Source organism: Eublepharis macularius, chromosome 10 (assembly GCF_028583425.1).
Source record: "Eublepharis macularius isolate TG4126 chromosome 10, MPM_Emac_v1.0, whole genome shotgun sequence".
Classification (NCBI taxonomy): Eukaryota; Metazoa; Chordata; class Lepidosauria; order Squamata; family Eublepharidae; genus Eublepharis; species Eublepharis macularius.
The window spans coordinates 84,638,668-84,651,940 of record NC_072799.1 but is presented as its reverse complement, the minus strand read 5'-3'; the positions used below and the strand labels follow the sequence as shown (position 1 = coordinate 84,651,940).

General features: G+C 45.6%; 1 protein-coding gene and 1 long non-coding RNA gene across 3 annotated transcripts in view; one reads left to right on the top strand and one right to left on the bottom strand.

Moving 5' to 3' along the window:
• The window catches only part of SGCZ (sarcoglycan zeta), a 392,529-nt gene that overhangs the window by 156,540 nt on the left and 222,716 nt on the right, over nucleotides 1–13,273 (bottom strand). The window lies entirely within an intron of this gene.
• LOC129337084 (uncharacterized) overlaps nucleotides 1–13,273 on the top strand; it is a 28,895-nt gene that overhangs the window by 4,085 nt on the left and 11,537 nt on the right. Inside the window, exon 2 of the long non-coding RNA XR_008597770.1 lies at nucleotides 8,242–8,662. This is a non-coding gene — a long non-coding RNA (uncharacterized LOC129337084). The remainder of the gene's footprint in view (nucleotides 1–8,241; nucleotides 8,663–13,273) is intronic.

Sequence of the window (13,273 nt, the reverse complement as noted above, 5' to 3'; positions counted from 1 at the left end):
GCAGCTTGACTGTTAGCAGGAGCGAGCAGGAACATGAACATCACCCCCTTCCTACAGTCACTCCATTGGCTACCTATCAGTTACCATGCTCAGTTCAAGGTATTACTTACAGACAAAGCTCTTCACGGCCTTGGCCCGGCATACCTATGGGACCGCTTCCCTCCCCATGTCCCTCCATGGCAGCTTCGCTCATCCAAACAGGGTCTCTTGCAGGTGCCAGCCTGCACATGGGAGAAATCAACAGCATCCCGTATACAGGCTTTCTCTGTGGTGGCCCCTACCCTATGGAACGGCCTGCCCAAGGAGGTCAGGAGAGCCCCCATGCTCCTGGCTTTCCACAAATGATGCAAAATCAAATTATTCAAAAAGGCTTCTTATTCAGATAGGAGGGAAATATTGTAGGGAGGCGATCTCAGACGCTTCACCACTATGTTGCCTCACATATTATTTGTTGCTTTGAATATGTACTCCTATATACTACCTGTGCTTCATGTTATCTAATATCAGTCCTAGGATTGATTATGTTCTGTTTCAGCAATTCTTCAACTCTGTATTGGATCCTTGCTAATGCTATGTCTTTGTAAAATTCCTATGGCATTGTTTATGGAAATGTCATTGACACTGTATGGAAATGTGCTTGATCCTGATTGTACTAATCTCATACTGTATAATCCGCCTTGAGACTCAGTGAGAAAGGCAGACTATAAATAAACAAACAAATAAATAAATAAATATTGGCCTCTTGCTGGAGAAGTGAGCTATGGCTCATGAAAGCTCATACCCTACTACAAATTTTGTTAGTCTTATAGGTGCTACTGGACTCTTGCTGGAGAAGTGAGCTGTGGCTCACAAAAGCTCAAACCCTACCACAAATTTTGTTAGTCTTATAGGTGTTATTGAACTCTTGCTGTTTTCTACTGCTACAGACAGACTAACATGGCTACCCAGCTTGAACGCTGACTTTGTTCACCACTCTGAGTGGGGCACTAATCTTTCTAGAAGAGCAGTATATAAGCACAATTATTATCAGGGCTTTTTTTCTGGGAAAAGAGGTGGTGGAACTCAGGACCACACAATGATGTCCCTTTGGGTCAGCTGGAACATAGTCACATGGCCGGTGGCCCCGCCCCCGATCTCCAGACAGAGGGGCGTTTAGATTGCCTTCCGTGCCAGCCGGAGGGCAATCTAAACGCCCCGCTGTCTGGAGATCAGGGGGCGGGGCCACCAGCCATGTGACCATTTTCAAAAGGTGCCAGAACTCCGTTCCACCACGTTCCCGCTGAAAAAAAGCCCTGGTTATTATTATTATGCCAAGGGTCCCTTGATCCTGGGGGACAGGTTTGGGGCCATGGTGGATTACCAATAGGAAGGCAGAGATTCTAAAGACCTGCAGTATGGAGGTGAGGGGAAAGATAAACGAGTAGCAAGTGCAGCATGTAGCAATAATAGTAATGAGGTCTAGTAGCTGCTGCAGGCTTCAAGGTTGGTGCAACCTGGCTCTGAAAAGGAAAATTAATACTCACTGTTGAGTTTCCTTTGTGTGCTCTCCAGATGCAGGCAGGTGAATGGATAGAGCCCTCCCTCTTGAACTGAAGGCAGGATCCTGACTGGATATTGGCCTCTGGTCCTAGGGAGGAGTACACATATGCCTTACCCAGACCTGAGGTCTGAACAATTCACTACACTAAGAAGCCCTAGCATCAAGTAATGTCATCAAATAAGAAAAAATAAGCAACTGTTTTTAAGGGACTGACTGAGCCACAAATACAAAGTCTCATTCCATTCAATCTTTAAAAAAGAATCTAAAAACAGAGGCACAAAGCTTGCTTCCAGAAAGCAAAGATGGAAAGCTTGAAACGAATATGCAATGTTCACTTTACCTCAGAAGGAAACGTTCTTTCCTATCACTTCAGACCCACCGAGCTGAACAAAGCCCTCCATCCAAAATGGGATTGCAAAAACAAAGGGGTTATTGGCTTAAACCATTTTATGCTCCTGTTTTTATACTGTAAGCGTTCCTTACACTGCATTGTGTTATTACGGTTGGTCTGAATAAAAGGAATCATTTGGCTTTTGCTTTTGCTTTTATGTTTGTAGTCTTATGTTGCTATTTGCAAGCTGTCAGGAATGTTTTTGGACAAAGCTGCCAATACATCCTATAAAGTAAAAATAAAATAAAATAAGTAAAGCACAAGGCAGAGGAGGCCGCATGACACGACAGGTCACCCACGAGAGGGCCAGGCTTGTTGGATAATTTCTACTCTATTTGTTTAATGAGTAGGAGACACCCTTCCCACTATACAGAAATCTTCCTCTGCTGGAGGAAGTCTCCTATTTGTTAGAATCAGGGCTTTTTTTCAGGGGGAACGCGGGGGAACGGAGTTCCGGAACCTCTTGAAAATGGTCACATGGGCTGGTGGCCCCGCCCCCTGATCTCCAGACAGAGGGGAGTTGAGATTGCCCTACGCGCCGCACAGCGGCGCGTAGGGCAATCTCAACTCCCCTCTGTCTGGAGATCAGGGGGCGGGGCCACCAGCCATGTGACCATTTTCTCCGAGGGCAACCCACTGAGTTCCACCACCTCTTTCCCCAGAAAAAAAAGCCCTGGTTAGAACTGAATCCAAATCAGAGTCTCTTGCAATACCTCGTTTCCTTGAAGCGTCCACTCAGGCAGAGGTCCAAATGGCTGTGCTGAGACTGAAAATCACTACTGAAATAGCTTTTCTTTTCTAGGGTCACATTGTGACCTCCTCTGGGATTTTGGTCATTTCCACACACATTGAATAATTCACTTTCAATGCACTTTAGTTGTCCTTTGGAAGTTGATTTTCTGTTTCATACATGAAAACCTAGTTCCAAATGGGCACTAAAGAGCATTGAAAGTGCATTATCCGACAGGTGTGGAAGCAGCCTTTCAGATAAAGTACTTTAAATGACTTCTCTAAATAACTTCTGATCAAGTGTCTGACCTTGATAACTGATTGGCTCCCACATGAGACAGGATGCAGCTAGACTAGATGGACCACTGGGTCAGGTGCTGACCATCACCTGTCATACCCAACAACACCCTGCTATTGTAATTGTAGTCTAATGCTTCGTTTTAAAAATGCTTTGATTAAATGCTGAGAATATTCTTTGACTGAACTGCAGTCCAGGTGCCTTGTCATTCAGACCCATGATGTGCAACTATGCAAGGGAGGCGTTTGTTCCTGCTGTTATCTCCTTTGAACTGTACCAAGGGCCTCTTTCCTCTGGGAAGAGGCGCCTGCACCAGACCCCACAACCTTGAAAATCTCAAACATCAGTTCTGCTGTTTTCCCGCTTAGATGCCCTCCCACTGAGCTCAGCTGACCATTAACCTGGGGGGGGGGGGTGGAGAGGGATTTTAGAATTGCCCACATTTGGGAAATCTATATATGCTTGATGCTTATGTGTAAATGTTATTCCTGGCATAGATGAAGTAAATTTCTGATACTAGCAGCTTTACAATAAAATTCTTTTACTGCCTACAGTGAAGTCTTTTGAGAGTTGCTTGGCAGATCCTTATATACTGCTCTGATCTAGCAGGTTTCTTCTTATGTTCTTAAGACCTTCAACAGATCCCCCATCCCCAAAGCAGGAGTAATTAACAAATGTGGTGGTACCACCAAATTTCCTGCATGTTGTTATGGAACTGCTGAAATGGCAGGAATAACCAAAATCAAATATAAATGCAAAACACACATATTTCTGAGCCAGTTTGGTATAGTGGTTAAGAGTGCAGGACTCTAATCTGGAGAACTGGGTTTGATTCCCCACTCCTCCACTTGAAGCCAGCTGGGTGACCTTGAGTCAGTCACAGCTTCTAGCTCTCTCAGCCCCACCCGCCTCACAGGGTGTTTTGTTGTGGGGATAATAATAACATAGTTTGTAAACCACTCTGAGTGGGTGTTAAGTCACCCTGAAGGGTGGTATAGAAATCGAATGTTGTTGTTGTTGATACACATAGGACTATCTCCCTATAGGCGCACATACATTGACAAGCACATGGCAGGAATTCAGTGCCTTTACTACTAAGTCAACCTTCAAAGACCCCCAGATACTACAGAGATATACTCTAATTCATTCACCGTCATGTTTATATTTCACATTTTTTCCATCATGAAACTCTAGGTGGAATGAATCCATTGGTCTCCAAAGAGGTCTTGCATGCAGGCACTGACCAGACAAAGTTTGCTACAAAATGTGCCTTCACAGGACTCCTCAAGTTGTTGCTAAATCTCTTTCATCTCAGAAGTTTGCAGTGTTCGTGCTGAAGCTGTTTATTGGCATTATGCTGTTATTATTACGCTAATAATGGTATTACCATGTAGAGTTGCCAGTTGCAAGGTTCTATTACCATTTTGCTCTCTAATAGAAAAGTCAAAAGTTGGCACTTTAACAGCACTGAATCTCTTAATCTGACTTCATCATGGCAGGCTTTACTTAAGGCTTGGATAACTGAGATTACAGACATTTCTCATTCTGCAAAGAATTTGTAGAAATGGAAGGTTAGACTTCAGCTACTCCTTGATTAAAGAGATGGGGAAAGGCAGAACCTTTTTAATAATGAAAAATAAACAAGTTCAACTTGAAATGATTGCTTATAGTAAAGCATATTCTCAGCATCCTAACTCCTTTCCATTTCTTTTTTAAAAAGACCTCTAGCTTACTCCATCCCAAAAAAATCAAAAGAAAGAAAGAAAGATATGCATTAGAATAGTCAGATCCTAAATATGTAGTTTTTTAGAGGCCAAAACTGACAAGTGGCTACGGATACAAATAGTAAGGCAAATTAGAATAAAAGGGGGGAAAGTGAAAAGCTTAACATATATTAGCAGCCCTCTTTTTTTCTACAGAACCATGCAAATCTCTAGTGGTACTGTTATACCAAGAGAGAAGCAGCACATGAATACGGGTGGGGGGGGGGACAGAGTTGCCCCACAAACAGTGCGCAGCTGTAAGCAAGCCTGAATATGATGGGAAAGCATGGATTATTACGGACAGGCTATCTTTTTGCAGAAGGGCATGCCACTGCAGCATCCACTAAAGCTGACTGACATAAAGTCAATTATAAGGGTGCAACAGTAATTTAGATTGGAACTGTTTGGGCAAAGAAGATTTAACCCTTCAAGTTCTGCTCTGTTCCATAAATGAATGTTGCTATGCCATGACCAATTCATGCCTGTTTTCTTTTAAAATGTAAAGAACAGCGCATGCAGCCAACTGAGTGTGGGTCGATTGTTAACCCTGTCTTCCTTTCTGATGTGGCCATGATCTAAATTAAAGCACCGAGTATTACTACAGATGGGCATGAACCTGAATACGAACCAAAAAAACCCATGAACTAGCCCAGTTCATGGTTAGTGAACCAGTGGTTCGTGGAAGCTCGTTTCCACAAACTTCCACGAACTGGTCTGCTGGTTCATTTGGTTTGTATTAAAGGGAAGTTTAAATGGCCATTTCCCTGGGGAAATAGCCATTTAAACTTTTCCTGCCGCTTGCACGTGGCAGGTCCCTTTAAACTATCAGCTGGCAGGTGGCAGGTATTTGTGGGGTTTGGGCATTTTAAAGGGCCCTGCCACTTGCAAGCAGCAGGAAAGGGCCCTTTAAATGATTAAAAGGAAGCAGCTGACTCACCAGCAAGCTGGGTTGCCACCTGGGGCCGGACGGAGTGGAGGCGGGACGAAGAGTGGAGGTGGAGTGTCCATCCCGTGAGGATCCAACGGCATGGTCAGCGCCATTGCTGTTCGAGCATCTGCAGGATCAACATGCACCCTCCCACCCTCCACAATTTCAGAGCTTTTGAGGGGGCTCTGTCACAACTTTAGGGGTTGGCGGTTTTTGAGGCATTGGGCTGGATCCCAACAGTGTGAACGGGCCTGAGAGCTGCTCACCCCGATGGATCTGGAGGCACGGGTCGCCAGGCGGGGCCGGCGACGGAACAGCAGGTGCCGTGGTGGCCAGCGGGAGGCTGGCGGGTGATGCATCGGTTTGGCAGTGAGGCCTACAATGCCAACGGGGATCCAGCCCAGATGCCAGGCCAATGCTCCATATAGCTGTAATCAATAAAGTTGTGGCCATTTATAACCCACACAAGTGTCCGGTGTGCTTACTTAGCTGCAACGCAGTCCGACATAGCCCCTAGGTGGCAAATGCCTCTTTCTCTGCTGCTAAGCTGCTGGAAAGGGGTATCTAAACCCCACAAACCACGAACTGGTTCGGGAACTTGCCCCAGTTTGTGGGAGTTCATGGTTCTTGGTTCTTGGAGTTCGTGGGAGTTCATGGTTCCAGGCCCATGTCTAGTCATTACTGACCCATGGGGGGAGTTGCATCACGATGTTTCTTTGGCAGACTGTTTGTTACGAGGTGGTTTGCCATTGCCTTATCCCCAAGAAACTGGGTTCTCATTATACCAACCTCAGAAGGATGGAAGGCTGAGTCAACCTTGAGCCGGCTACCTGAACCCGGCTTCCACCAGGATCAAACTCAGGGCATGAGCAGAGCTTGGGCTGCAGTACTGCAGCTTACCACTCTGCGCCATGGGGCTCTACATTATCTAAATTACATGTACAAATTACCATTTACAGAGACTCATAATCTCCAACATATTTAAATTGGCCTTAATCTATGGTCTGTACTTTAGTTTTAAAATCTTTAGAAGCACATACCTAGTTTTTGCAGAGGGCAGACTAAAAAATTACAGGAATTGATTTAGCCCCCTTTAGATACTCTAAACATGTACAACGAATGCAAGGAGGCAGGTTGCAGAAGCAAATTCTGCCCCTGACCCATGTACATTTATTGGAACATGTATGCACATACAACTTTCTCTCCACAAAAAAAGAACTCTGTTTATTTGGGCATCAGGATTGAATGCCCTATTTATGTACACATTTACACGCATTTGCTTCATGCATATGTTCCAATGAATGGTCATAAGTTAGAGGCAAAACTTGCTTCTACTCCCTTCATGCATGTTTGCTGTGAAGACAGAGAAATCTAAACGAAGGTATTGTTGCCAATGAAATAAATGCTTCTACATCATACATAATAAACTTCCCAACTTTGTATGTGACCCACTGTGCATCCTGTGACAGTTTATCATGTCAGGCAAATCCATGTGAGGAGACAAGTGTGCATGTTACAGAGTCCACAGGAGTTTCCCCAGAAAATGGAAGGATTTTTCGAGGACCTGTCACGTCTGCGTACCATTTATCCATGCCATTCATATGTTCTCTGTTCTCTGTATTGATTTGATCATACTGTAGAGAGCATAACTATATGCTCTCGTATTATGCTCATGTACTGTAGCCATTATATTCATGCCATCTCAAGCTTGCCTAAAAATGAAAGTACTAATGTTGAGACTATCTCTGAAGCCTGCTTCCTAACCTTGTACTAAAGTGTAACTCTTCGCAAGAGACAGAGGGAGTTGAATTCCTTGTAATCTTCTGGCTTTCTCTGGCCAGACAAAGCTATTGTGTTTCTCATGAGAATTGGGACTTTCGTGCCTTTTTGCTAACTGCCCCAGGGGAGGGGAAATCCTGCTCTTTATATCAAAGTGCCTTAGCTTGTTTTCTCATTCCTGCCAATTCCTACTCATCTTTGGAAGTACCTGTGAACTTAATAGATCTCTATAATAAAACCTTTTCTACCCTGGAGTACTTGCAGTGAGGGGTTGAATTGAATTTATTTGCGGTCAGATACCATAACAATGGAGTGAGGGGTTTGGGGATCTATCTGTCATGGACTGCCATCCCTAGAACTGACAGGGCCATTATATTGTCACTTGCAATGCAATCCTATGAATGCTAATTCAAAAGTAAGTCCTGCTTTATTCAGTGGTACACGCTCCCAGATAAGTAGGTGTGCTTAAGAATGCAGCCATGGTGTATGAAGCCGACAAGTGGCTATGGATGCAAATAGTAAGGCAAATTAGAGTAAAAGGGGGGAAGTGAAAAGCTTAACATATATTAGCAGCCCTCTTTTTTTCTACAGAACCATGCAAATCTCTAGTGGTACTGTTATACCAAGAAAGGAACAGCACATGAATACTGGGGGGGGGGGACACAAGAGTTGCCCCATAAACAGTGCACAGCTGTAAGCAAGCCTGAATATGATGGAAGCATGGATGGAAGCATGGCCAGACATGCATGGAAGCATGGATGGAAGCATGGATGGAAGCATGGATGGAAGCATGACCAAACTATCTTTTTGCAGAAGGGCATGCCACTGATGCATCCACTAAAGCTGATGAAAGATGCTTCTTGCAACAGTATCCACTTGAACTTCTATATGCAAAGAATAACCCCCAAGCTGTGAACATGACCTTCAACAGGGAATGCAGCCTATCCAGAAGGAACTCAAAGGCAGCCTCCTCGGAAGCATCACCTTCTCACAGTACCTCCACCACCGAACCTTATGACAACGATATACTGATTAATTCAGAACCCCCACAGCAAACAACTGAGTATGATTGAGATTCTGATGACACCTCACTACAAATTTCCTGATGGACTCTCTCAAGAATTTCATATAGTTGTTGAATAACATAAAGAAAAAGATAGAAACCAACGGAACAACATGTGCCGAGACACAGTCCAGTGCTTTCCACAATCATCTTCTGGAAATTACTTGCCAGGTAAGGTTACAAACATTGGAGCACAGCACCTCCTACTCTTAACCCCACCAGACCTCGCAGAAGGCTACCGTGGTTAATAGTTAGTAATCACGACGGCATTCCCATTCTTCCAGCCAAGGCTGTGACACCAAATTCCGGGATTTTCTGCTCTGGGTTTTTACTCTAGTTTCCCTGGTTTTTGTTCACATTTTTCCTGGGGTTTTTTAAAACCACTTTTGTGGTGCTCTGAAAAAAATGGAAAAAACTGAAAAACCAAAAACGGACGAGCAACGATACTGTGTGTAAGGAAGGAAGAAAATGATGCAGCTAGGAAGCCAAGGAAGAGCAAAAACCCACCATGGAAAAGCCTAGTGACTAATGCTGTTGAGAATTCAAAAAGGGCCAGAAGTCAGACTAAACTAAATCTAGGAACCCAGTCCTGCTTTAAACCCCAGAAGTTGGGCTGTCACCACTTGCTTGAACACTTTGTCAAAAAAGAGAGATTAGGCAGAGGCTTCCAGTGATCCATCAGCAGAAGGTCTTGATGGTAACAGACCTTCCCCACTGCCCTTTCCCCAGCAGCCCTCCCCGGTGAGGGAGGGGTGGGTGGGAAGCCGACTACATGTCAAGCATTGAGGAGGCCGGGCAGCTCCCAGATGTAGAGCCAGCCAGTGGACAAGAGGGAAGACCTGCAAAGCCTCTCCCATGAAAACCCAGCCAGCTCACTGTTGATTGTGTCAGGAAGGATCTGCCATATTCAGGATCTCATATTCAGAGTTCTCCACCTGAACAATGTGGTTTCTTTCTTATGCATCATGCCTAGAGTTTGCTATGTTAAACAGTATGCCTGTCTAGTCTATTTCCTTTCCAATATCTAGATGCTGAATAATAGTTACGCCATGTTCATGTGTTAGTTGTCAGCCTTTCCTTCCCTCCAGGAGACGGCTCCTTCCGTGGGAGAGAATGCAAGTTTATCTTATGTCTGCAGCTCCGACCTTGAGACTCCCGCTTCCTCATCTCCGAACGCTCAGCACTGGGACCTCTGGGGGGGGGGGGGACCAAGGGGTTGGAGTGTAATTGCTTTCATCAGGTACCTCATTCCTAGCAAAGCCTGTGATCAGCTAGGACCGTCTAAGTTCTGGAATGTGGACCCAGGGCCTGAATGCTGTCTTTCTAAATAAACCTTTTGAAATCAAGAGACTCCGTCGTCTTGCAGGAGGGAAGAGGGCAGTAGCTGGCCGACTGGAATGCCATAGCCTGACAGATTGGCTGGACGGGATTTTGGAATAGTGGGCTGTGGGCTCCAAAGAGGCCACCAGGCCCCAAGATTAAAGTCGGCTGTCATGCGCTGCACCCATCCACCTCTGCAGGCTGCAAACTGGAAGCCCAGGGATGTCTGGGGCTTTTTAGCAAACTTTCAATTTTAGTAACTACAAAGTAGAGTTGTAGATGCAGAGGAGTTAGCTGTGTTAGTCTGTAGTAGCAAAATCAAAAAGAGTCCAGTAGCACCTTTAAGACTAACCAACTTTATTGTAGCATAAGCTTTCGAGAATCACAGTTCTATTTCTCATAATTCCTCTTTGCCGAATTTCTCCCTGAAATCCAGCAATCCATTTCTAGTCCTCTTTTTAGGAATTTAGGAGTCAGTTTTGAATTAACTCCTCTTTCATGAAGAGGAAGGTTCAGTTTAGATCTCTAAAAAGTAATATATTTATGTATGTACATACTACACACATGACTGAACAATTAAAAACAAAGTGAACCATTAAACAAAGGCAAACCAGGACTTGTCTGATCCTTGCTGCATCAGATTGTTGTTTTAATTCTTTGAATCATATTACAGCAGCACAGCAACAGGCAGAAATCCACAGGTGAGGAAATCTATACTATCATATGGTTTAGAAACCCCTCAGAGATAAATTAATGAGAAATCAAAGAGAATTCCTTTTGTGAAAGAGGAAAAGCGAATAAGAGGAACCAGTTGCTATATCCACACTATCACGTGGCAATTTTTTTTCTTTTTAAAGGAGACAGAGTAATGAGAAATTAAAGAGAATTCCTCTTTTGAAAGAGGAAAAGAGAAGAACCAATGGCTATATCTTAAAAAGAACATTTTGGAAAAAGGAATTCCACCCCCCACCCCCCATAACAACCCTGCTGCAAAGCACCACCGGAGACAGCAGAGTCCACCGTTTACAGCTTTTTACAACTAGTTTCTCCAGAACATCTGAGTCTTCTGTGGGCTACGAAACTATAAAGGTTCCTTTCTTCCAGTCATAAGCTACAGTTAAGTGGGACAGTCTTCAGATGAGCCAGCAGGTCTCACACTTAACTCAAAATAGTGGTCCATTTGATTTCTATTTGATTTTTCTTCTGTGTACAACTGCCTGTGAAGTTTGCAATCTCCTTTGCAATTCTGATATATTTGTGCTGCGTAATGGCTTTTGTACTATTTATAGGCCAAAGCCTGTTTATAGGCTTTTAATTTAATGCTTTCAGCACCCAAGGAAAGTCTTACCTATGCTATGCTGTACCAGCACCTATAACAATCAACATGCTGTACAAGGCAGAACTGATTATGTACAGCTTTAGAGAGTAATAGAATGAAACGGCATTACCTTCTTTGCATGATTCTTCAGTTGTATTGGCTCCTGCAAGATCATGGAGAAATTGCTGATGGTCTTGCATAAACTATTTATCCTTCCCCCCTATTTAGATCAAAGCAGGGCAGAGGGAGAGTGTGCCTCACTGTAGACCACCAGAAGATACAGTTCTAAAATAACTCTTGTAATGTATATATAGAGCCCTGACCTGGGCCGTTTCTACATGACTTACCAGCCTCCGAAGCATTGCACAAAACACACAGAAGATAGTGTCTTCTCACGTGAAATCCTGGTGCGATTCCGTGTGAGAAGACGCTAACTTCCGTGTGTTTTGTGCAACACTCCGGAGGCCGGTAAGTCGAGTGGAAATGGCCCTGGACAGCCCAGGTGAGCCAGATCTTGTCAGGTCTCAGAAGCTAAGCAAGATCAGCCTTGGTTAGTAATTGGATAGGGGACTCCAATGAAGACCAGAGCTGCAGAGGCAGGCAATGGCAAATAATCTCTGTTAGTCTCTTGCCATGAAAACCCTTCCAGAGGTCACCATAAGTCATCTATGACTTGAGGGCATGCTCCACCACCAAGGCATGTAGAACAGGGGTTGGCAAGTTTTTTGGCCAGAGTGCCAAATTAAAGGTGAAAATGCCGGTGTGTTGGTAAACTGCGTGGGGAAGAGGGGGAGAGCTGTGCTGGCCACTGAGGTGGCTCCAGCTTGAGAGGGTGCAGTAGCGGCAATGGCTTCTGCTCTTCAGAGACCAGCACCATACATGGACCAGGAAAACTCACACGTCCATTTCACTGTTGGACCGGGGATATTGGCACCAGGGGTGGTCTTTTGATTCTGGGGCCAGGGCAGAAGTCCAGGATAAGACCCTAGAATCACTGCTAACCTCCCCGACACCCCAGCCAGGGCCTACTCCCTTGCCCAGGCTTCCCTGAGCTCAAGTGAAGGACAGCACTTTCCCCCTGCAGGGTGGGTGGTTGCCAGTCTGGCTGGCCACTGCCTATGCCTCAGAGGAGGTAGGCGAGCATGCGGCAGACACCACTGAGACACCCAGTCACTACCTGAGCTCATGTGCAGGGAGCTGCATGGGTGGAGCACCCTGAGATATTGGAAAGGAATTTTCAGGCACACTCCCTCAGCCTCCAGAGCTGCATCCATGGAAGTACCCTGCAGAGGCGGAGGGATTTGTAGGCCAGGCACAATCCAGGTGCATGCAGCACTAGGGCCAGGCACTTGGTAAGGTGCTAAGACTTGTTTTCTGACTCTCTGATGTAACCAGAAGGCAGGAGGAGGGGGAAGGGCCCAGCACAGGTTTCCTTTCTGAGGGAAGTGGCAGAAGCCACCAAGACAGGAGGCAGCATTGAGCAAGGAGCCTTCCTTGGTTACAGGCCAAGGACCAGAACCTAGGCTGTCTACCAGCTTGTTAACCAGTATATCCTGTTCCCCAACACACACCCAATCCCCAGTGGTGGACAGACCCTCAAGACCAGCCCACAATAGCATGAGGGATTCAACCAGTAGTGCCATCAGTGGAGTATCTGGGCCTGCATACTCACATGCCCACCCACCCCTCTCTCATGTGTGTGTGTGTGGGGGGGAGTGCCAAGAAGGAAGAGGAAGCAGCAGAGGACTGTTGGCTGTTCAGTGCAGCCAGGGAGAGAGACCCCCCCAGAGCACACAGCTGCATGTGCCTACCCCAGACTTTTCCATATCCTCTTGTCCAGCTGCAGCTCCCCCCCCCCAGCCAACTGAACCCAGATGTCTCACCTGCAAACACCTTCTATGTGGAAAATAGATGGAAAACGTCACACCCAATTGGCTGGCACACTTCCTCCCCTCCCCGTGGCATTGTGTGTGAGTGAGGGTGTGCACCTCTAAGGCAGCTGGCTGGTGTCCAAGCCCTGGAGGGGCTGTGCAACTTCCTGCTTTTCCTGTTCTTTCTCCCTCTGTGTATGTGGGGGGGGGGTGTCTCTGGCCAGGGGCCCTCGGCCAAGGGTCGAGGACAGTTTCACCAGATGTTCCATGGTT